Here is a 26377-nt window from a genome sequence, read left to right on the forward strand (position 1 = left end):
GTCACGGTTCAAGGACCCAGGCCCGCAAAAAGACTAAGACCTAATCATAAACTATAGAATGCTTCCCCTTCCCCACACATTACCACCACATCACTAAATGGCCATTTACTACAGTTTCCTTTTCCCAGTACATCATGTCCGACTTTTGACCAAAAATTACAAGGCATACCAAAAGACAAAAAGTTTCAAGAGACAGCAAGTATCAGAACTAAATTCAGATACAGAAAAGATGTTAGAATTATCATACAAGGAATTTTTTAAAAATCTGTGATTAATATCCTAAAACTTCTGGTGGGAACAAGGGACAACATGTATGAACAGACAAAGAACATAAGCAAAGAGTTGGAAACTCTAAGAAAGAATTTAAAAGAATTTCTAGAAATAAAAAACACTATAACAGAAATGAGTGCCTTTGGTGGCTTCATCAGTACAAAGAATAAGTGAGTTGGAATATATGTTAATGGGAACTTCTAAAATTGAAATGTAAAGAGGAAAAAAAGAATGAAAAAGACAGGATAGAATATCCAAGAACTGGAAGAGGAGGCACAATTATAAATGGTATAATGTATACATAATGGGAATAATAAAAGGTGAAGAAAGAGAAAAAGGAAATGAATAAATATTTGAACTAACAATTGCTGAGTATTTTCCAATATTAATGACATCAAACACCAGACATCAAACCACAGATACAGGGAGCTCAAAGAATACCAACCAGGATAAATACCAAAAAATCTATACTTAGGCATAGCATACTGAAACTGTGGAAAGCCAAGGACAAAGAGAAAATCTTAAAAGAAGCCCGAGGAGATAAAGAAACCTTACCTATAGAGGAGCAAAAATAATAATTACATTGGAATTTCCTTCAGAAACCAAGCAAACAAGAAGAGAGAAGGTTTGAGTGAAACATTTCTAGTGTTGAAAGAAAAAAAACACCAACCTAGAACTCGGTATCTAGTCAATTATCTTTCAAATGAAGGAGAAATGAACATGTTCTCACACAAAGAAAAATTAAGAGGATTTGTTGCCAGTAGATCTGCTTTTCAAGAAATGTTAAAATAAGTTCTTCAGAAAGAAGAAAAACAATGATACAATTTAGAAACTTGGATCAAAAGAAAGAAAGGACATTAGAAAAGGAATAAGTGGGGGCTTTCCTGGCAGTCCAGTGGTTAGGACTCCAAGCTCTCACTGACATGGGCCTCAGTTTGATCCCTGGTCAGGGAACTAAGATCCCACAAGCCATACGGTATGGCCAAAAAAAAAAAAAAAAGATAAAAGGAATAAATGAAGATAAAATAAGGTATTTATTTTTCTTATTCTTAATTGATTTAACAGGTAAGTTTGTTCAAAATAATAATAGCAACAATGTCAGCAATAATAGCAATACTTAATAAGTGCAATAGCTAATACATAACTGAAATGAATGACAGGAGGTTATGAGGAACAGGAGGGAGGAATCGAAAATACTCCATTATAAGGTATTAGCACTACTCATGAAGTGGTATAGTGTTATTTGAAAGTGAACTGAACTAGTTGTAAATATATATGGCAAACTCCAGGGGAACCACTAAAAATATATATAACCAATATGCTAAGACAGGAGAGAAAATGGAGTCATATACAAAAGGTTCAGTTAAAACCAGAGAAGGCAGCACCCTCCATGTTCATTGCAGCATGATTTACAATAGCCAAGATATGGAGACAACCTAAGCGTCCATCAACAGATGAATAAAGAAAATGTGAGATATATACAATGGATAATTCAGCCATAAAAAAAGGATGATATCTTGGCATCTGCAAAAACATGGATGCCCTTGAGGGCATTATGCTAAGTGAAATAAGTCAGACAGACACAGACAAATACTGTATGCCCTCACTTCTATGTGAAATCTTTAAAAAATAAAATGAAAGCATGCTCATAGATACAGGAACAGATTGGTGGTTGCTAGAGATGGAGGGGGCAGGTGGGCAAAACTGGCGAAGTGCATCAAAAGGTACAAACTTCCAGTTATAAAATAAATAAGTCACGGGGATGAAATGTACAGTATGGTGACTATAGTTTATAATACTGTATTGTCATATTTGAAGGTTGCTGGGAGGGTAGATAGGAAAAGTCCTTATCACAAGAAAAAGATTTTTGCTGTAACCATGTCTGGTGACAGGTGTTAACTAGACTTATTGCAGTGATCATTTTGCAATACATACACATAACAAATCATGTTGAACACCTGAAGCTAATATAATGTGATATACAGTTATATCTCATAAAAAGACAAAAGGCAGAAAAAGAGAAGGCAAACACATACACACAAAACACACACACACACAAACAAGGACAATGATTAGAAAACAGGAATATTAATCCAACTATATCAGTAATCACTTTAAACATCAGTGTTCTGAGTACATCAAATAAAAGACAAAAACTGTCAGAGTAGATTACAAAAAAACAAGCCCCAATCATTGTTGTCTACAAGAAACCCACTTTAAATATAGAGACAAATAAATTGAAACAATAAATTAAAAGTAAAGGGCTAGAGGACTTCCAGTGATTAAGACTCCGCCTTCCAGTGTGGGGGACATAGGTTTGATTCCTGGTTCAGAAATGGAAATCCTACTTGCTGTGTGGTGTGCCAAAAAAAAAAAAAAAAAAGGAAGGGATAGAGAAAGATACACCAAGGTAACTCTAGTAAAAAGAAAGCTGGAATAACTATATTAATTTCCAACAAAAATACTTCAGTGAATATCATTGTACACATATTTTTTTCTTATTTAGAAAACAGATTATCTCTTTCTCTAAACTTTTTTGTTTGGTTTGTTTTCCTCTTAGACATAAAATATATATGGTAACTTGGATAAAAGGCACTAAAGCGTATAGCTTGATGAATTTTTTGCATACATGTATTTTTCATAGGTTCAACAATAATATTATCAAATAGTAATGAACTTCAGCACTGTTCTAAGTGCTTTACATGTATCGATTCCTTTCATTCTCTTACCAAACCTATAACTTAGGTACTGTGCCTGCTAAGTCACTTCAGTCGTGTCCAACTTTTTCTGACCCTATGGAACGTAGCCCACCAGGCTCCTCTGTCCAAGGGATTCCCTAGGCATAGATACTGGAGTGGGTTGCCTTGCTCACTTTACCACTAGCGCCATCTGGGAAGCCCAACTTAGGTACTATTATCATCCTATTTTAGAGATGAGGAAACCATGGCACAGGTGGATTAAGCATTTGGCCTCCCACACAGTCAGGCCACAATGTCTGTGCTCTGAATATTTCCATACTATAAAGATAATCACGGAAGTGGCTTAGCACACTGTGTGATACACAATATTAAGTGCTCTAAATATTATCATCAGGGCTTCCCTGGTGGAAAGTGAAAGTGTTAGTCGCTCAGTTGTGTCCAACGCTTTGCGACTCCAGGGACTGTAGCCCCCCAGGCTCCTCTGTCCATGGAATTCTCCAGGCAAGAATACAGGAGTGGGTTGCCCTTCCTTTCACCAGGAGATCTTCCTGACCCAGGGATCAAAACCAAATCTCCCACATTGCAGGCAGATTCTTTACCATCTGAGCCACCAGTGGTTTAGAATCCGTGTTGCAATGCAGGGGACACCAGTTCGATCCCTGGTCCAGGGAAATCGCACATGCCTCAAGGCAACTAACCCTGTGTGCCACGACTACTGAGCCCATGCTTTAGAGCCTGTGATCTGCAATAAGAGAAGCCACCACTTCAGAGTAGCCCCCTTTCACCTAACCAGAGAAAGCCTGTGAGCATCAACAAAGACCCAGTGCAGCCAAAAAAAAAAATTTTTTTTAATATTATCATTGTTTTTACAACCATTAATAAATACAGTTTCACTGAATCTGAGGTGCTACCAATTGTAAGATACATCATTATTTTAAGTACTACCACCAAGGAAAGATAACACCATCAGTCATAATCGTTGAAGACTGGACTGAGTGTTTTGACATACATTCCAATCTCAAAAAGGTGAAAAAATGGACTTTATGGAATGAATGAAATTTGTGCAGTATTATTTGTACATACAGTGCTGCCACTAGGGTTGTCCAATGGCTTTAGATACCATCTAGGGCCTGAGGGCCCTCCTTTGAACTGTAAAACCTGCATATCCAACTGCCTTTTTAATGTCTCCACATGGAAGCTTCACAGGCACCCGAAAGATCACATTGGTCAAAACTGAGTTCTCAATAGTCTTTTACAGTCAATCTATTCTTCCAAATTATTCAAGCCCCAAACCTTGGCATCAACAATTCTGATGTCTCTGCTGCTGCTGCTGATGCTAAGTCGCTTCAGTCGTGTCCGACTCTGTGCAACCCCATAGACGGCAGCCCACCAGGCTCCCCCATCCCTGGGATTCTCCAGGCAAGAACACTGGAGTGGGTTGCCATTTCCTTCTCAAATGAATGAAAGTGAAAAGTGAAAATGAAGTCGCTCAGTCGTGTCCGACTCTTAGCAACCCCATGGACTGCAGCCTACAAGGCTCCTCCCTCCATGGGATTCTCCAGGCAAGAATACTGGAGTGGGGTGCCATTGCCTTCTCCTCTGATGTCTCTAGCTTCAATATAAACCCAGAATTCAGCCACTTCTCACAACCCTCACACTGCAAATGCACTGTTCCACAGCACCCCTTGACAGAGATGGATAGCTGCTTACCTAATCCAGGTTTTCTGTGTCTTCTTGGGGACGCATTTCCCGAGCCTCTTTTGCAGTTAGGTATGGCCAGGCAATGAAATGATAGCAAAGGAATGTGAGAACAAACTGCATGTGCCACTTTCAGCCTGCCCTTATAAAGAACCTCCCAAGCATACTCCTACATGTTTTTGCCTTGCTACAAGGCAAGCTTGTAGCTTTCCAGTTTGCTACAACGTTTCCAGCTTGCTACAACATTTCCAGCTTGCTACAACGTTTCAGGCTTGCTACAACAGAGGTGGCTCTGTACCTTAGGATATGGATGACCTTGGTTGCAGCTGCTGCTGCTAAGTTGCTTCAGATGTGTCCAACTCTGACCTACAAGACCTTTTAGAACTAACATCCCAAAAAGATGTCCTTTTCATTATAGGGGGCTGGAATGCAAAAGTAGGAAGTCAAGAAACACCTGGAGTAACAGGCAAATTTGGCCTTGGAGTACAGAATGAAGCAGGGCAAAGGCTAATAGTTTTGCCAAGAGAACGCACTGGTCATAGCAAATACCCTCTTCCAACAACACAAGAGAAGACTCTACACGTGGACATCACCAGATGGTCAACAGATTGATTATATTCTCTGCAGCCAAAGATGGCGAAGCTCTATACAATCAGCAAAAACAAGACCGGGAGCTGACTGTGGCTCAGATCATGAACTCCTTATTGCCAAATTCAGACTTAAATTGAAGAAAGTGGGGAAAACCACTAGACCGTTCACGTATGACCTAAATTAAATCCCTTATGATTATACAGCGGAAGTGAGAAATAGATTTGAGGGTCTAGATCTGATAGATAGAGTGCCTGAGGAACTATGGACGGAGGTTCGTGACATTGTACAGGAAACAAGGATCAAGACCATCCCCATGGAAAAGAAATGCAAAACAGCAAAATGGCTGTCTGAGGTGGCCTTACAAATAGCTGTGAAAAGAAGAGAAGTGAAAAGCAAAGGAGAAAAAGAAAGATATAAGCCTCTGAATGTAGAGTTCCAAAGAATAGCGAGGAGAGGTAAGAAAGCTTGCCTCGGCAATCAATGCAAAGAAATAGAGGAAAACAACAGAATGGGAAAGACTAGAGATCTTTTCAAGAAAATTAGAGATACCAAGGGAACATTTCATGCAAAGATGGGCTCGATAAAGGACAGAAATAGTACGGACCTAACAGAAGCAGAAGATATTAAGAAGAGGTGGCAAGAATACACAGAAGAACTGTACAAAAAAGAGCTTCACAGCCCAGATAATCACGATGGTGTGATCACTCACCTAGAGCCAGACATCCTGGAATGCGAAGTCAAGTGGGCCTTAGGAAGCATCACTGCGAACAAAGCTAGTGGAGGTGATGGAATTCCAGTTGAGCTATTTCACATCCTAAAAGATGATACTGTGAAAGTGCTGCACTCAATATGCCAGGAAATTTGGAAAACTCAGCAGTGGCCACAGGACTAGAAAAGGTCAGTTTTCATTCCAATCCCAAAGAAAGGCAATGCCAAAGAATGCTCAAACTACCTCACAATTGCACTCATCTCACAGGCTACCAACGTAATGCTCAAAATTCTCCAAGCCAGGCTTCAACAGTACATGAACCATGAACTTACAGATGTTCAAGCTGGATTTAGAAGAGGCAGAGGAACCAGAGATCAAATTGCCAACATCCGCTGGATCATTGAAAAGGCAAGAGAGTTCCAGAAAAACATCTATTTCTGCTTTATTGACTATGCCAAAGCCTTTGACTGTGTGGATCACAATAAACTGTGTAAAATTCTGAAAGAGTTGGGAATATCAGACCACCTGACCTGCCTCTTGAGAAACCTATATGCAGGTCTGGAAGCAACAGTTAGAACTGGACATGGAACAACAGACTGGTTCCAAATAGGAAAAGGAGCCCGTCAAGGCTGTATATTGTCACCCTGCTTATTTAACTTTTATGCAGAGCACACCATGAGAAACGCTGGGCTGGAAGAAGCACAAGCTGGAATCAAGATTGCCGGGAGAAATATCAATAACCTCAGATATGCAGATGACACCACCCTTATGGCAGAAAGTGAAGAGGAACTCAAAAGCCTCTTGAAGAAAGTGAAAGTGGAGAGTGAAAAAGTTGGCTTAAAGCTCAACATTCAGAAAACTAAGATCATGGCATCTGGACCCACCACTTCATGGCAGATAAATGGGGAAACAGTGGAAACAGTGGCAGAATTTATTTTTGGGGGCTCCAAAACCACTGCAGATGATGATTGCAGCCATGAAATTAAAAGACGCTTACTCCTTGGAAGGAAAGTTACGACCAACCTAGACAGCATATTGAAAAATAGAGATATTACTTTGCCAATAAAGGTCCATCTAGTCAAGGCTATGGTTTTTCCAGTGATCATGTATGGATGTGAGAGTTGGACTGTGAAGAAAGCTGAGTGCCGAAGAATTGATGCTTTTGAACTGTGGTGTTGGAGAAGACTCTTGAGAGTCCCTTGGACTGCAAGGAGATCCAACTGGTCCATCCTAAAGGAGATCAGTCCTGGGTGTTCATTGGAAGGGCTGATGCTGAAGCTGAAACTCCAGTACTTTGGCCACCTCATGCAAAGAGTTGACTCATTGGAAAAGACCCTGATGCTGGGAGGGATTGGAGGCAGGAGGAGAAGGGGACGACAGAGGATGAGATGGCTGGATGGCATCACTGACTTGATGGACATGAGTTTGAGTGAACTCCGGGAGTTGGTGATGGACAGGGAGGCCTGGCGTGCTGTGATTCATGGAGTCACAAAGAGTGATTCATGGGGTTGCAAAGAGTCGGACATGACTGAGCCAGTGAACTGAACTGAACTGAATTATACTCCTACATGTTTTTGCCTTGCTACAAGGCAAGCTTGTAGCTTTCCAGCTTGCTACCTTTCCAGCTTGCTACAACGTTTCCAGCTTGCTATAACGTTTCCAGCTTGCTACAACATTTCCAGCTTGCTACAACAGAGATGGATGACTCTGTACCTTACTCCATGGATGACCTTGGTTGCAGCTGCTGCTGCTAAGTGGTTTCAGTCGTGTCCAACTCTGTGCGACCCCATAGATAGCAGCCCACCAGGCTCCCCCTTCCCTGGGATTCTCCAGGCAAGAACACTGGAGTGGGTTGCCATTTCCTTCTCCAATGAGTGAAAGTGAAAAGTGAAGATGAAGTCGCTGAGTCATGTCTGACTGGTAGCGACCCCATGGACTGCAGCCTACCAGGTTCCTCCGTCCATGGGATTTTCCAGGCAAGAGTACTGGAGTGGGGTGCCATTGCCTTCTGCAATGGAAAGATGGAGAGTTTTACTAAATGGTGTGAAGGCTTGATTAAGGTAACACCTGTATTAAAAAGACGTCAGGGGATATCTCTGGTGGTCCAGTGGTTAAGATTCCAAGCTCCCAATGCAGGAAGCCCAGGTTCAATCTCTGGTCAGGGAAGTAGATTCTGCGTGCCACCTAAAGATCCCACGTGCCGCAACTAAGAGCTGACATGCCACGATGATGATTCTACACGTGACTGAGCCAATGGCTTTAGGGAAAGAGGATAGAAGGAAGTGTTCATAGTGTGTATTGATGGTTACCTGGTGTGTTTAACAAGGTATTTTTCCAAGAAAATGAAAAGCTCAGGCCAGAATTGGCAGATTTAATGACAAAAAGGAAAAGAGGGAAAAAATTGGGGAACACAGGGTTAGAAAAGCTGCCTGCTTTTGAATCCCCAACGACAAGAGAGAAGACTGAAAGAGGCTTTGTGCAACAGAGTGTAAGGGACAAGCCGTATCAGGACACGCTGGTGGCCTTGCACATCTCCATATAGGTCACAGAAGCAGGGCTTGTCGGTAGTCTGACCAGACTTGGCAGAAGGCTCTGTGATTCCTCCTGGAACAAAGGGAGATAAGGACAGGGAGCTGCTGCAAGGCAGTTTCCCCTCACTATCTTGTGGCACACTGCCACAAGGCCAATTCTCACCCATCTCCCTGGTTCTGGGGAGGGCAACCCTTTCTACCCACCCCACTACCCGCCAGGCTACAGCTGCCAACTTCCATGGCTATCTAGAAAACTGCTTGACTGTAGTTTAGAATTGGCCTCCCCCTAGCAAAACGACTTAGCACACTGGTGTTCAGTCATTTGGCTCCTCTTGTTCAGTATGATGCTGTGGGACGAGGGACGTGGGGAGCGGAGACCATGCTGATCTTGCCTGTGTGTCTGTAATATATAATCTATAATGCATTTGGCCTCATTATCTCTCCCCAGCCTAACAGCTGCAATCGTGTCAGCCACCAGGCCCCAGCTTAGGGACTGCTTAAGCACTTGACACAAGGCACATTAAGACTCCTCAGGTTAAAAAAAAAGAAAAGACTCCTCAGTTAAACAGAGGGACTCTGCCCTGGAGCAAAAATCAGACTGAGTATGAAATAGATAACCAGCAAGGACCTACTGTATTGCACAGGGAACTATAGTCAATGTTTTATAATAACCTATATGGGAAAGGAGCTTCCCTGGTGGTTCAGTGGTAAAGAATCCACCTGTCAGTGTAGGAGATGAGGGTTCATTCCCCAGGTTGGGAAGATCCCCTGGGGCAGGAAATGGCAACCCACTCCAGTATTCTTAATTGGAAAATCCCCTGGACAGAGGAGCCTGGAGGGCTACAGTCCATGGGGTAGCAAAGAGTCAGACATGACTGAGCACATTCGCATAAGGGAAAAGAATCTGAATATATATATATATATATATGTGTGTGTGTGTGTATATATATATGTTTAATTGAATCACTTTTCTGTATACCTGAAACTAACACAACATTGTAAATCAACCATACTTCAATAGTAAAAAAAAAAAGAAAAAAAATCAGATTGAGGGTGGTGGTTGGTGTCCATCCTTCTTATCTGAGCCTGTTTTCTGTGACGGCATCAAGGTAGCCACCATTCACTTGAAAAAGGAAAAGCATGGGAAGAAGGAGGTAAAAACACAAAGCAGACTTAACTATATCTAGGAAAGAACTTTGAATATGGTTACAAAACTCAAAACTGCCTAGAAGCAAAAAGATCAGAGGCCTATTCAGGTTTGAGGGAATTGAATCGCCAAAGAAACCAAGAGCCCAGTCTGGAAAAGCCTGGAGGTTTAAAACAACCCTTGGGCAGGAGTGAGCTGGAAAATTGATGTAGTCGCCAATCCCCATCATTGCCTCTGACTCTGTATCCTACTTGTCCTCCTCACTCTGTATTCCAACCAGCTCTGGACCATTCCTTCAACACGATAAGCATGTCCTCACTTCAGATCCTAGGACTTTGTGTTTCCTCTGCCTGAAAAATATTTTTACAAATATTGACATGGCCAAGTACACCGTGGATCCCAATCCCAGGTATGCTTAGGGATAACTGAAAGAAACCAACTAGCCTTTCTCATGCAGATGCCACTAACATTGAACCCGATGCCCATGGACCTGATGCCACTCCCACAGGCACTGGGTCCAGTGTTAGTTGCATAAAAGAAAGGCTATGGTAAGCTACTCACTCTGCCCCAGGGTCAGGCAAGGACTTCAGTTTAGTTAAGTTCAGTCGCTCAGTCGTGCTCGACTCTTTGCTACCCCATGAACCGCAGCACGCCAGGCCTCCCTGTCCATCACCAACTCCCGGAGTTCACCCAGACTCACGTCCATCGAGTCAGTGATGCCATCCAGCCATCTCATCCTCTGTCGTCCCCTTCTCCTCCTGCCCCCAATCCCTCCCAGCATCAGAGTCTTTTCCAATGAGTCAACTCTTTGCATGAGGTGGCCGAAGTACAACTACCGTAAGTCTCCTACATATGAAACTTTAAGTTTCAAATTTTCACAGATACGAACATTTGTTTGCATGTCAGGGGCTTCACTGGTAGCTCAAACAGTAAAGAATCTGCCCGCAATGCGGGAGACCTGGGTTCAGTTCCTGGGTCAGGAAGATCCCCTCGAGAAGGGCATGGCAACCTACTCCAGTATTTTTGCCTGGAGAAGCCCATGGACAGAGGTGCCTGGCAGACTCTAGTCCATGGTGTTACAAAGAGTCAGACACTACTGAGCAACTAACACTTCTTCGAATGTCAATCATGTAAGTTAGTTCAAGTGTCTGGCGTACATTGTCATATATGTGCATCCTGTACAAGTAGTTGTACTTTTGTGCACTTTATTGCACAGTACTGTAGCCTGGTGGGCTGCCGTCCATGGGGTCACACAGAGTCGGACACGACTGAAGCGACTTAGCAGCAGCAGCAGCAGTATAGAGTACAGTAGTGTGTGCCTTGCTCAGTCACTCAGTCATGTCCAACTCTTTGCAATCCCATGGACTATAGCCCACCAGGCTCCTCTGTCCATGGGATCCTCCAGGCAAGAAGACTGGAGTAGGTTGCCATTCCCTTCTCCAGGGGATCTTTCTGACCCACAGATTAAACCCACATCTTCGGCATCTCCTGCATTGGCAGGCAGGTTCTTTACTTGCTGAGCCACCAATACTGTACTGCAAGATTAAAAATGTTTTATTTTTTGTGTTTGTTTATATATTATTTCATGCAATTATAAGACACTTCCTCCTTGGAAGAAAAGCTATGACCAACCTAGATACCATATTAAAAAGCAGAGACATAAGTTTGCCAACAAAGGTCTGTCTAGTCAAAGCTATGGTTTTTCCAGTAGTCATGTATGGATGTGAGAGTTGGACTATAAAGAAAGCTGAGCACCGAAGAACTGATGCTTTTGAACTGTGGTGTTGGAGAAGACTCTTGAGAGTCCCTTGGACTGCAAGGAGATCAAGCCAGTCCATCCTAAAGGAAATCAGTCCTGAATATTCATTGGAAGGACTGATGCTGAAGCCGAAACTCCAATATTTGGCCATCTGATGTGAAGAAGTGTGTCACTGGAAAAGACCCTGATGCTGGGAAAGATTGAAGGCAGAAGGAGAAGGGGACAACAGAGAATGAGATGGTTGGAGGGCATCATTGACTCAATGGACATGAGTTTGAGTAAGCTCCGGGAGTTGGTGATAGACAGGGAAGCCTGGCATGCTGCAGTCCGTGGAGTGGCAGAGTCGGACACGACTGAGCGACTGAACTGAAGTGATATATCATTTGTGTGAAAAGTATTATAAATCTATTACAGTACAGTACTATATAGCCGATCGTGTTAGTTGAGTACCTAGGCAAAGTTTGTTGGACTTCCCGAACAAATTGGACCTAATGAACGCACTCTCTGAATGGAACTCATTCATATGTAATTACTGTAATTATTTCCAGGAGTTGCTAAGGACTGTCACAGAGGCCCAGGAACAAGCCCATTCCAACAATCTCTATGAGACTCTGTTCTCAGGGGACACCACAGACATTGCTGCCAGCCTGAAGACTCCCCTTTGGTGTCTCTGTGACATTCAAGTTAATCCTGTCCTGGTGGCCCCGTGGACAGTAGAATGCAGACAATGTAGGGTGGCTTGTGGATGGTTGGGGTGAACAGCTAGCTCTCTCTCTCCACTGGGTTATCCTCTACTAAGGGGGCCCAGAGCAGTGCCAGATGGGAAATGAAGGCTAAGACAGCTATAGTGAGTCCTATAGTAAGAAGAACATTGGCACCTTCCTAGTACCCTGTCTTTTAGGTGTTCTGAGATCCAATTTTCAATGTATGTTGGGGGCAGGGAGGTTTCCCCAAACAAGCAATTCTCAGACACCAGCAGGGTGTCCAAGAATTCAGCTCAGGTCATATCAATTCTGATACCGTCTACCCAGAGACAGCATCAGATTCCATAGGTTGAAAGTTCAACCTACAAGACTGCCCTCTACCTCACCCCCATTTCAGATGCCAGTCACAAGTCCAGGCTGTGACCCATTCTTCTGACAAACTGGCTATAGATCAGAGATTCCTACCATGTCTTCCTTGGTAACTCAATTCAGACACCAGTCCCAAGTCCAGGTTGTGACCTGTACTTTGGAGCAGTTGGCTTTGTTCTAACAACCCACTCCTTAGGTTCAATTAATTTGCTAGAGCAGCTCAAAGAACTCAAACATTTTACTCACTAGATCACTGGTTCATTATAAAAGGCTACAACTCAGGAAGCCAGAGGGAAGAGATTCATAGAGCAAGGTGGGGGGACAGGACTCCCCTGGGCTCATGCTTCCATGCCCTCCCTGGGCTCACCACTCTTCCCACATCTCCACGTGTTCACCAGCCTGGAAGCTCTCTGAACTCTGTACTTTTAGGTGTTTATGTAGGCTTTGTTACACAGGCAAGATTGACTAAGTCATTGGCCACGGGTGATAGATTCAACTTACATACAGCTCCCCTCTACTCCTCCGATGTGAGGTAGGACTAGAAGTTCCAACCTTCTAATCAACAAGTTGGTCCCCCTGGCAACCAACCCCATTCTAAGGAACAGTCCAAAAGCCACTTCGTTAGCATAACAAAAGACACCTTTGTTGCTCTCTTCACTACGGAAATTCCAAGGATTATCCTTTAGTAACTGCCACAATCGGGGACCAAAGATATATATTTCTTATTATAAGTCAAAATATCCCAGTTCACTCCCTGATCTTCAAATATGGATCCCTTACAGCAAAATAGTCCTAAAAGTCAAAAGATACCGGCCCATGACTAGAATCCCACTCAGTCATTAATAAGTTTCCAACCCAGCATCAGATCCTATGAAAATGTCTCCCAGGGCCAGGTCCACTCAGGTTGTAAGCTTCAATTTGATCTTGTCAGGTTCTAAAAGCAGGAGTGGGGTCAGCAACATGCGGCTTCACCCTTTCAGGTATCTTGCTTTGAGCCTCTTGGGAGATGTTAACATAATATTGGATGTCCCTCATTACCCAACCAATTTATTTATTCATTCCTATTTACCCTCGGCTACCATTTTCCCTTTTCTTTGTCTATATCCAAATTTTCCTACCTTTGGGAGGGACTTTAGGTTCGGCCTCGGCGCTGGTCTAGATGGCAGGCAGCAATACTAGTTAAGCAAGCGCCTCCCCCTGAGTGCTCCTCTAGTCAGATAAGGTTACAGACTCAGAACTAGCAGGCTATCTTTACCTCCAGGCAATATCGCTGCTTTCGCTGTTGATCCCAATTTTGTTACATGCGTGAAGGCACATCCTGCCCCATCAGGCTCTTAGGAATTATGACACAAAGGCTAAAAACACAGTTACAGTTACTTGCTCAGGAACCATCCCTGTTTCCAGCCCTGGTCTTGTGACCCCTGTATCAAGTAGGAAGGAAAAAAAAGCCAAAGTGATGTGGGGAAGAAAAAAATACCAATGCCTTTCACTCCCCCTTTCCCTCAGATCCACCAGAGAAACAGAGAAATCTACCCAGCAAGGAAACCCTTTAGCCCCACTCATATGAGTGTTGAAGGCATGGAAGCTGGCCCTTCATGCTTCTATCCCCTGTTATAGACAACCATTGTTCTAACTGCCCCTTCAGATTCCATCACACTCTGAAGAGGATATATTGCTGTCCATCCTTGGAGATTCCCATGGACAGAGGAGCCTGGCAGGCTACAGTCTGTGGGGTTGCAAAGAGTTGGACATTACTGAGTGACTTAGCACAAACATACATCCTTCGACATTATGAGCTGGTGAAGTGTGTTCCTTAGTCTGAAGAAATGATGATCAGATGTTCAAATTGGTGCCCTCTCCTGTGTTCAGGTCCTTTCCTAACACCCTGAGAACTGGCATCGACCACCGGGCAAGTAAAGCCCAGGCTGGGCTCAACATTGCTCCTGTCAGGACCCAGGATCCATTTGGAGCCCTGAGCCTCCAGCCTTGGCCTCACTTGGCAGCTACAGTCAAGGTCTTCCCACCAGAATCTGCCACACAGCCCACCGCACCTCCGTCTGTCTCGCTGACAAAACAGCTCTTATTTGGCATCTTGCGTCTCAGAGGGAACAAGAAGACCACGTCCGGATCAGTCCCATCTCTGCAATGCTGCAGCACCCCCATATCCACTCGCTTCATGGGCCTAGGTGGCCACCTCCAGCAAGCGTGGGGATGGATATCTGCTTGTTGATTCCAGTCACCTCCCAAAGCCGGAAGGGGGTTCTCCCAAAGAGCATTGACACATCCTACCTTCATGCCCCCTCCTCAAATTCCCATAGTGATTTCCAAACGGGCATCCCTTTAATAAGCCAGGTTTCCCTTGCCCTCTGCCTGACCATGTGGCCAATGGCCGCTGCCCATGAGTCAGTAAAAACTCAGACACAGGGGCTTTACCACTGATCAATTCTTTCATCACTGCTAGGCAAACACCATGCAACTCAGCCCACTGAGCTAATTTGTTTTCACCTTCTTCGATCGGGGGTGTTCATTTACTGTGGAACTGCTGTCCACAAACCAAGCGGCCCTTTCTCTGTCGGTAGAGAGCTGTTTACAGGGCACTGTTCAAATGACGGTAGAATCCAGCCGCTACTCACACAGTTCTGGAGTCAGTCCTAGGAGAAAAGAGGCTTCCTGCTCCTGACTGTCTCCTTGCTTTCTTCCTCCCAATAACAAAATCCTGTATAACCCATTCCCATATTGTTATGGAACTGTTCTGGGCCCTGCCATTCCCATTAGGGCATTTCTCCAACGTTGTCCTTGACATTATAACCATTTCAGATTTAAGAGCACTTTAAGTCCTTCAGTCATAAGGGTAGCTTCAGTTAATAACGTACAATAACAAGGTAGCAAATAGCCCTCAAATGGGAATTCTTAGTTACAAGTCCCAGTTGTCACGGGGAGTGCTAACAGGCTCCTGCCCTAAGTCCAAGCTACATTCTATGTCAGGCTATGGCCCAGAGACTTTGTCCCTACTGGTACTCCAGCTTCTATTCCACTGTGTGGACTTAGGCGGTCTTACTGGGTCCCATTTAGCAAGTCCCATTAATGTTGCTTGAGGGGTGGAGTCACGTGTCCTCTGTTTTACAATCCTCAGTGGGAGAAACATTCCCTGGTCAGATAGTATGTCCGTCCCCATGACAGTCAGGTAAGAGAGACACCACCACTTCACAGAAAGCCTATTCCAACATACGGCTTCTCCCACAAAACTTTACCTTAGTACCATCCATTACGGTACTAACTGTAGCCTCCCTTAGGATTTCATCCACAGGTTTGGATTTTACAGCACTAAGTAGGGGAGGTGTTCCCCAGCCAAAAATAACAGCCATTCCCACAAAACATTCCGGTAATACCAACACAACTTTTCTACAAAATCCCTGCTTAGACATTTCAACTTTCATGATTCTATCAACCATTCCATTTTTACTTTCTCTCGATTTAGTTGTAACCTAAGTAAGGGCTTCACCAATGGGTTCATGTGATTCTCCTATCAGTGAGTACTGGCAACTTCTCTTCTTCACCCCCTACGCATTTTATCCACTCTAGTGTAAAAGGCTTTAGGTCTTCAGCGAGGGGTCAAGCCTAGGGACCCCAACCCTTTTATCAATCTGTTTTGATTAACAGGCCTAAGCATGACCCCAAGCAATTACTATACTGGTCATGTTTCTCATCGCAAAGTTTGCTTTCCAGCTTTTAATTTCTCCACTAGGGTAAATAGAGCGGACTTGTTTGGGGTCCTTTAATATTGGGAGTCAACCAGGGGTCCTTGTGCCCACCCATCCTTAGGATCCCTTTGTTTTGGTGAGTTGCCTGGCGGTCTACTGGATAGGACTTTTTCACTGCTGTAGCCCAGGCTGAATCCCTGGTCAGAGAATTCCCCCAAACCGCACAGCGTGGCCAAAAGAAATTATTTTAAAAAAGAAACCTTTGTTTTAACCCCACCAATGTCCCATTTTTACTTCATCCTATTTCTTAACAACCATCTAAAGATTTCCACCCTACTGGTACAAGTCCCCAGGGCTCTCTCCATATTCTTCTTTGTTACATTCCAGTCAATATTCATGTTATCTACCTTATGCCTTAAAAACAGTTTAAAAAGTTCCACCTAGTGGGGAAGAAGAGTTGCCTCTCAGGGTCTTCTCATTGTCTTGTTAATTAACCTGATGTTTTTAATTAGCATCTGTAAGACCCTTGAGGGGAAGCAGAATAGCAAATTATGTTAAGACTTCCTAAACTAGTTTAAAATTTTGTAATAAGGTTATATGTACCTCCCCATCCCCATTCATCCTTTCCCTTCCTAAACTACAAGTTTCTTTGAGCCTGGGCCGTTCTAGCAAATCCCATTTCACTGACACCAACTCTTGAGTTCCCAAACCCAATTTGAACGTGTAGGGTTTTTTTGGTGGGAGCGGAGGTGCTTCCCATACAACACCAATTTTCAGACACCAGTTGGGTGTCCAAGAATTCAACTCAATCCTGACATTATACTTCTGACCAACTGGCTAAGTTCCAAAGATCCCCTCCTGGGATTCAGTTAGTTTGCTAAAACGGCTCAAAGAACTCAGAGAAACGATTTACTTACTAGATCATCGGTTTATTATAAAAGGATATAACTCAGGAACAGCCAGACGGAAAGGATTCTTAGGACAAGGTGTGGGGAAAGGATGAGTAGCGTCCATGTCCTCTCCAGTAGTCCCATTTCCCCCCAGATAAGCACGAGTTCACCAATCCAGAAGCTCTCTGAATCCTATAGGTTTGGGTTTTTAAGGAGGCTTCATTACTTAGTCAAGATTGATTCAATCATTGGCCATTGGTGACTCTGGTGACAACCTCCAGCTCTCCTCCCATCCCCTCCCCCGAGGTTAGAAGGTGAGACCGAAAGTTGCAACCCTCTAATCACAACGTTGATTCCCCTGGCAACCAGCCCCCATCCTTAGGTGCAGCTGGGGAATCACCTTATTCACATCACAAAGACACCTTTGTTGCTCTCTTCGCTTAGGAAATTCCAAGGGTTTTAGGAACTCTGCCAGAAATGAGGATGAAGACCAACTACAGTATGTCTCCTACATAGGAACGTTCAAGTTGTGAACTATCAAAGATGCAAACGTGCAGTTGCACATCCAATCACATAATTGTCATGCACGTGCATCCTCTACAAGTGGTTGTGCTTTTGTGTACCTTACTGTACAGTACTGTATAGAGTCCAGTAGTACAGTATTTTTATTTCAAGCTCAGGATGCCCGGAAGCAAGCGTGAAAGCTGTACTTTGTACTGCTATCAGCCCCTGTATGCCAGCTACTGTACTATAGTACTGTACTTTTCAAGGCACTATACTGTAAGATTAAAAACGTTTTCCTTATTTTTTGTGTTTGTTTTTTATGTATTATTTGTGTAAAAAGTATTACAAACCTATTACTGTACAGTAGTATATAGCTTATTGTGTTAGTTGGGTACCTAGGCTAACTTTGTTGGACTTACAAACGATTGGACTTACAAATGCGCTCTTGGAATGGAACTCATCTGTATGTAGGGGATTTACTATATATATTTCTTATTATAAGCTGCAATATCACAGCTTGTACATTAGAACCACATTTTAGAAGACATATTTTTAACATCTAATGCACATTTAAAACTGACCCAGCATTTCTATTGCTCTGTATCTAACCTGGAAAAACACTCCTAAACTGGTACAAAGACACACAGACATGGATATTAATCATAGAATTTTGTTAATTGTGAACATAGATCACAAGCAAAATAAACAATGGCATATGGACATTAGGGAATATTATGCAGCAGTTAAAAAGAAATAGGTGGATCTATGTGTCATAATATGGAATGAATTCCTAGACAAATTGTTTTGTAAATAAAGCAAATTGCAAGAAGACATGTATACTCTGAAATAAAAACCAAAACCTACAAAATAATGCCGTGTATGTTTTATATACATATATATGTAGAAAAACACATGTAAATGATAACTGATAACAGTGATTACCTCTAGGGAGGAAGGAAGCAAAGGGAATCTAGATGGGGAATGGTGACTGAGAGGACTTTTGCCTTATGCTTAATGACTAAGAGTCTTTCAAAGATAATGAATGCTTGTGTAATGAGAAATTAATTTTTCATAAAGAGCATTAGGCTGTGTAGGAAACATTGTCACACCCTGCCCTTGTTCCCTCTCCCTTATCACTTTAGTACGCACTGGCCCAACTTCCAAAGCCAGCTCCTACAGTACTTTGCCTGAGTGTTGTCTCTTGCCCCTGGAGCCTGCCCTGCTGCAGGTGTCGACTTGACCTCCCCGTGACTGATCGTAAATGCTGGGTAACGAACCTCCCTGGAAGCAGCCTTCAACCAATGACTGATGGGTGTACCTTTCAGTCAGGGCCCAGTCAGGAGGCAGAAGCCACATTAGTTATTTGAACGGGCAGAATTTCATGTAAAAAGCGTGAAGTAGTCATAAAGTTGTTAAGTATCAATAGATTAACTCAAATGGTGCAGAGAACTGTAAGATATCTTGGAGTAGGAGACAGAAAACTGCTACCACCCCCGCCCCAGGGCTTGAGTACCAGGGAAAGAGAATGGAATTATTACAACTTAGAAGCTTAGAGGAAGGGCTCCGTGGGCTGGGACCCAGACCTCTGAGGAGGGGCTGCTGCTCACCTCATGCTGGTGTTTCTGATGTGGGTTTGACGAGGCTCATTCTGTGAATGTTGGAAAACTGCAAACTGCGATCAGCTGTTGACATGAATGGCGCTGCTGGTTCAGGGGTGAAGAAATGCTCCTGGGTGGGGAGATGCTGAGGGAGGCAGGAAGCTGGCAGGAAGCAACAGGAAGAACAGAAAGGAGTTTAAATTCCTTTATCCTCCTCCAGCCCTGCAGTCTCCCTCTATCAACCCGCTATGGTCAGAATCTGATGGGGAACAGTTGGCAAAGCAGAAATGTGGATGGTCAAATTCCATCCCCAGAATCACAAGGTATAGAAGGGTGAATTGAAGCTCAATAACTGAAGAGCTTCTTAACATACACAAAAATAAAGAAACAAGTTTAACAAGCCCCAGTTTATCTATCATTCAGCTTCAACAGTTATTACCCTTGTGGCTTTCTTGAGTCGTTTATTCCTCTCCGTATTTCTCCCCAACAATATTTTAAAGCAAATCGTATAATTTCACCCATAAATACTTAACTATCTACTAGGATACAGACTTTAAGAACACAATACTACCATCACATCTAATAAAATGAACACTAATTCCTTAATATCATCTGTGTTCAAATGATTCTGATAGTCTCAAAAATGGCTTTTTATAGTTGGTTCGTTTCAATCAAGACCCAAACAATGTCCAGATACTGTTTTGATTAATATGTATCTTAAGTCTCTTTTGGGCTTCCCTTGTAGCTCAGTCAGTAAAGAATCTGCCTGCAGTGCAGGAGACCGGGGTTCAATCCCTGGGTTGGGAATATCCCCTGGAGAAGGAAATGGTGACCCACTCCAGTATCCTTGCCTGGAAAATCTCATGGATACAGGAGCCTGGTGGGCTGCAGTCCATGACTAACATTTAAGTCTCTTTCAATCTATGACTCATCCTTTCCCCTTCCCTTTCCTTTTTATATCATGAATTCACTGAAGAAGTCACATCATTTGTCCTGTGCACAGATGCATATTCAGTCACTCAGTCATGTCTAACTCTTGGCTACTCCATGGACATATATTCTATGAAAGTGAAAAGTGAAAGTCGCTCAGTCATGTCGGACTCTTTGCAACCCCATGGACTATATAGTCCATGGAATTCTCCAGGCCAGAATCCTGGAGTGGGTAGCCTTTCCCTTCTCCAGGGGATCTTCCCAACCCAGGTCTCCCGCATTGCAGGCAGATTCTTTACCAGCTGAGCCACCAGGGAAGCCCCATTTGTTCTATAGAACGTCCCATATTCTCCATTTGTCTGGTTGTACCCTGTTGGTATCATTTAACATGTTCCTCTGTTCTCTTTATTTTTTGTGAGCTGGTAGTTATTTTTTGTGAGCTGGCGGAGAAGGCAATGGCACCCCACTCCAGTACTCTTGCCTGGAAAGTCCCATGGACGGAGGAGCCTGATGGGCTGCAGTCCATGGAGTCGCTGGGAGTCGGACACGACTGAGCGACTTCACTTTCACTTTTCACTTTCATGCATTGGAGAGGGAAATGGCAACCCACTCCAGTGTTCTTGCCTGGAGAATCCCAGGGACAGGGGAACCTGGTGGGCTGCTGTCTATGGGGTCGCACAGAGTCGAACACAACTGAAGTGACTTAGCAGCAGCAGCAGCAGCAGTTATACATGGAGCCGTGTTTAGATTCAAGTTCAATTTCTTGGCAAGGATATTTCATAGGGTGCTGTGTACTTCCTATTACACTACATGGGAAGACATAATGGGAACTTTTTTAAAATTAAGGTAAAATTATTAAATTGAAGTATACTTGCAATAAAATGCATAAAAATTAAATGGATAGCTGGAAAAATATTTATATATGATCCAGTCATGTAGCTACCACTTAGATCAAGATATAAAAGCATTTCCATAACCGAAACCATTCCTTCATGAAATGGTGATTTTCCAATTCTGACATTCTTTCAGAGCTTGAATTATAAGCTGAAAAACTTTCCCATTAATTCTGGATGCTCTGAAACACAGCCGGGCAGAAAAAAAATGTTTAAATTTTTTCCTTTGTCAATTTTATGATTAATAAGTTGGTGTCCAAGCAACCTCCAAAAAGTGAACATTGAGGTTTTACTTATATTTTAGTATCATTGGTGCCTCAGATGGTAAAGAATCTGCCTGCAGTGCAGGAAACCTAGATTCGATCCCTGGGTGGGGAAGACCCTCTGGAGAAGGGCATGGCAACCCACTCCAGTATTCTTACCTGGAGAATTCCATGGACAGAGGTGCCTGGTGGGCTACAGTCCATGGGGTCACATAGAGTTGGACACAATTGAGCCACTAACACACACATCGTTATGAACTCACGGAGTTTTAAAGTATTTGGTGTATAAAAACATATACACTTTTTGGATGCTCAAAGTATCCTATCTTGGGCCAGTGAGAGCCCCTCAAAAAGTTGGCTCCTTAGTCCTTTAATTTGACTCTGGTAGCTCTTAATTTCTAGTAACACAGAACATTCGAGGTTCATCTTTTCTATTTCCAGTATCAGAATTGAAATTAGCCATTTTCCTAAGGAATTCTGCATGTTTGTTTTAACTTATATTTAGTCATTACAATCTGGGTGGGTATTTATTGCTACTATGTTGTTATTTCTTTTAGGTCTTTCAGTGCACAGAGCTAGAAAGACATATTTCTGGAGAAAGAAAAATAATGAATCTATACCACTATTTCCAATCCAAATTAAAGAGCAAAGAATTTTTACTTCTTTGATTTTGTGTTTGTGTCTCTTTTCTGACTCATATAAAATCTTGGTTCTTAGTGATGTTAACATAATGACTTCTTTGCTTTACTTCTATATAGATAGAATAGTATCAGGGCAGCAATACCAATGTCATTGCTTACAATTAAACAACTGAATGTCATTTAAGATTTATTTGCAGTTCTTTTTGTCCTTAGGATCTAGCACATTAGGGATGTACAGTAAAAAGTACTGTTTGCAAGTCACTTGAAGTAATTATTGTCTGTGTAGTTTTGCCACTGGCTTGATAGTTCATAGTTGATATTTGTTTCCCTTTGTCTTGAATTTTTAAGGACTGCTTTTTTTTTCTTTTTATTTATATTCAGGTTTTTAATTATTTAAATCAATTTTATGGCGCCAACGTGTATTCATGATGTACTGCTGCCTAACAAATTAGACCAAACTTAACAATTCAAAATAACAAATGTTCATTATCTCACAGTTTTGGAAGGTCAGAAACCTAGGATGGCTTAGCTGGATGGTTCTAGATCAGGGTCTCTCATGAAATACAGTCTAGATGTCAGCCAGGGCTGCAGTCATTTCAAGGCTAAACTGGGGCTAAATGATCTGCTTCCAAGATGGTTGGTTCACCCATGTGACTGTTGGCAGACCTCAGACCCTCACCCTGTGGGAGTGACCGCTCAACAGGGCAACTGCCTTCCCCCAGAACAAGTAATGCAAAAGAAAAGAAAGAATAAAACGGAAGCTACATTGTCTTTTAGGAACCTAATCTTGGAAGTCACATCATCATTTCTGCCAAATTCTTTTGGCCACACAGACCAATCCTGGCACAATATTAAGGGAACATTACAAAGATGTGAATACCAGCAGGTGGGGATTTTTGGAGGCCATCTTTTACAAGCTTCCATCTTTGTGCTTTCCACATTCCTTTCCTTTTACTTTACAAAACCACTTTAATTATATCAGTTTTTGTTTTATCTTTCCATTGCTCTGTTTTAAAAAATATCAGGAACTATGTACCTATAGTCATACTCTCAAAACATATTCCCTACTATTCAGCTTTTTTGCATCTTGCTTATTTTCATTAGCGTCATCTCCTACTGAATCAGCTAATAGCAACACACAGGGATCTTCATTACTCCATTTTATAGTTTCATTAAACTCCATTATAGGAACTTCGCTGGTGGTGCAGGGCTAAAGACTCCATCCACACTCCCAATGCAGGGTGCACAGATTTGATCCCTGGTTGGGAAACTAAGATTCAGGATGTTGCTTTGTGTGGCCTAAAAACAACATCAGTAACAACAAAAACTCCATTATATAGATATCTTACTGGTTTCATCATTTATTAATTCTTCTCCAACTTTTGGACATCTAAATTGCTTATAATTTTCATCACTACAGACAATGCTGGAATGGATATCTTTGTGTATACAGGTTTTTCGAGATGTAGGATTATTATATTCAGTTCAGTTCTGTCGCTCAGTCGTGTCCGACTCTTTGCGACCTCATGAATCGCAGCAGGCCAGGCCTCCCTGTCCATCACCAACTCCCAGAGTTCACTCAGACTCACGTCCATCGAGTCAGTGATGCCATCCAGCCATCTCATCCTCTGTCGTCCCCTTCTCCTCCTGCCCTCAATCCCTCCCAGCATCAGAGTCTTTTCCAATGAGCCAACTCTCTTCCAAAGAATAACAAGAAGAATTATTATATTAGACTACTACAGATACATATTTATTAAATCAAAAGTATGAACAGTTCTTATGCTCTATTTATGTATTACTAAATTGGTTCAGAAAAGAACTACACTATATTACATTTTCTCTATATTCTAATCTGAATTGAGTAGTCTAATTGTTTTTAATCTATACTATTTTGACAATTGTATCTAGGTATAAATTGCCAACATCCACTGGATCATGGAAAAAGCAAGAGAGTTCCAGAAAAGCATCTATTTCTGCTTTATTGACTATGCCAAACCCTTTGACTGTGTGGATCACAATAAACTGTGGAAAATTCTGAAAGAGATGGAAATACCAGACTATCTGATCTGCCTCTTGAGAAATTTGTATGCAGGTCAGGAAGCAACAGTTAGAACTGGACATGGAACAACAGACTGGTTCCAAATAGGAAAAGGAGTTCGTCAAGGCTGTATATTGTCACCCTGTTTATTTTACTTATATGCAGAGTACATCATGAGAAACGCTGGACTGGAAGAAACACAGGCTGGAATCAAGATTGCTGGGAGAAACATCAATAACCTCAGATATGCAGATGACACCACCCTTATGGCAGAAAGTGAAGAGGAACTCAAAAGCCTCTTGATGAAAGAGAAAGTGGAGAGTGAAAAAGTTGGCTTAAAGCTCAACGTTCAGAAAACTAAGATCATGGCATCTGGACCCATCACTTCATGGGAAATAGATGGGGAAACAGTGGAAACAGTGTCAGACTTTATTTCTCTGGGCTCCAAAAACACTACAGATGGTGACTGCAGCCATGAAATTAAAAGACGCTTACTCCTTGGAAGGAAAGTTATGACCAACCTAGATAGCATATTCAAAACAGAGACATTACTTTGCCAACAAAGGTTCGTCTAGTCAAGGCTATGGTTTTTCCTGTGGTCATGTATGGATGTGAGAGTTGGACTGTGAAGAAGGCTGAGTGCCGAAGAATTGATGCTTTTGAGCTGTGGTGTTGGAGAAGACTCTTGAGAGTCCCTTGGACTGCAAGGAGATCCAACCAGTCCATTCTGAAGGTGATCAGCCCTGGGTGTTCTTTGGAAGGAATGATGCTAAAGCTGAAACTCCAGTACTTTGGCCACCTCATGCAAAGAGTTGACTCATTGGAAAAGACTCTGATGCTGGGAGGGATTGGGGGCAGGAGGAGAAGGGGACGACAGAGGATGAGATGGCTGGATGGCATCACTGACTCGATGGACATGAGTCTGGGTGAACTCTGGGAGTTGGTGATGGACAGGGAGGCCTGGCGTGCTGCAATTCATGGGGTCTCAAAGAGTCGGACACGACTGAGCGACTGATCCAATCCAATATTCTTGTAGTGGCCATGTAATTTCACATCATGCTTTAGTACTGTTAGTTTATTACTTTATATTTCAGGCATAACTCTTATTAATTTACAAACTATAAATATATCAAATATCTTTTTGACTGCTTAAATTTACATTTCTATATCTTTTAAGTGCATGTGGACTTAATATTTTTCTGAGCCAGTAAATACTTAGTACTTACATGCAAGACTATAATGTGTGCAAAAATTATAAAATGCAGCAATGATTGTACAAAAGTCATATAAAATGCAATAAAAATTATTCTAGCAATTTTAGTATGATATTCATATATTTAGAGATATTACAATATTCATGTGATTTTTTTTCAGATTTATAGCACTATGGTTTTATTTTTGCTCTAATAATAACTGTTAACCCTTTTTCACTAAGAAAATACAATCTGGAGTTAGAGATCTATTATTCATGAACTAAATATTCAGTAAATGTTTTTAAAACAGCACTGCCATGTTTCCCAATAAGATAGCTATGGCATATGTTTCTAAATTCACAAGTCAATCCTCACTGGAGGAATTAGCAAAATTATTTTTTTCTCCTTTTACCTTGCTGAGTGATATCTTAAAAATCAATTTATAGGTTATACAAATATTCATATGTGTAGTTCTACTGCTGCCACAGTGAATACTATGAATAATTATGAACATATATTTAGGTATTTGTAACACCTAGCCATTTTCCAGAAATGTAACCAGACAATAAGCCCTCTGGGGGTGGAGGCGGGGATGGGTAACATCAAGACCACCTGCAAATCATCAGCCTCACTGTTATTGATAAACAATGTTAACAAACTGGGTCAAAATGCCCTGAAATTCCTTGGGCCCCAGGTTAAAAGGAAACTGTTAATCACTGTATTTCATGTCTTGACCAGCAAAACAACTCAGTCCAGCTGGAATTAACCCCTAGAGCATGACAATGAAACCCTGATTATATCTCCTTATTTTCCAGAAAGCTACAGTCCAAAGCACATTTTTGTTTTTTAGACCACAGTGAAAACATTAGCAGAAATGGTTAATAAAAATCAAAGCAAAATGCAAATCAAAACTAGGTACTTTAAAAATTCATGTATTTATTTATTTTTCATTGTGCTGGGTCTTCGTTGCTGGGAGGGCTTTTCTCTAGTTGCAATGCGTGGGCTTCTCATTGCAGTGGCTTCTTTTGTTGTGGAGCATGGACTCCAGCTGCATGGATTTCAGTAGTTGCAGCACATGGGCTCAGCAGTTGCGGTTCCCAGGCTCTAGAGAGTGGGCTTGACAGTTGTGGCCCATGGGTTTAGGTGCTCTGCGGCTGTAGGATATTCCTGGGCCAGGAATCGAACCCATGTCTCCTCCATTGGCAGGTGGATTCTTTGCCACTGAGCCACTGGGAAAGCCCAAACTGGG

At 42.4% G+C, this 26377-nt stretch overlaps 1 protein-coding gene across 1 annotated transcript in view; it reads right to left on the minus strand.

Annotated features, from left to right (window-relative positions):
* USP9X (ubiquitin specific peptidase 9 X-linked) overlaps window positions 1-4696 on the minus strand; it is a 131430-nt gene extending 126734 nt beyond the window's left edge. Inside the window, exon 1 of the mRNA XM_070785209.1 lies at window positions 4680-4696. The gene's annotated coding sequence lies outside the window, so the exon portion shown is untranslated. The remainder of the gene's footprint in view (window positions 1-4679) is intronic.
* Between the last annotated feature and the right edge of the window lie 21681 nt (window positions 4697-26377).

This window comes from Bos indicus, chromosome X (assembly GCF_029378745.1).
Source record: "Bos indicus isolate NIAB-ARS_2022 breed Sahiwal x Tharparkar chromosome X, NIAB-ARS_B.indTharparkar_mat_pri_1.0, whole genome shotgun sequence".
Classification (NCBI taxonomy): Eukaryota; Metazoa; Chordata; class Mammalia; order Artiodactyla; family Bovidae; genus Bos; species Bos indicus.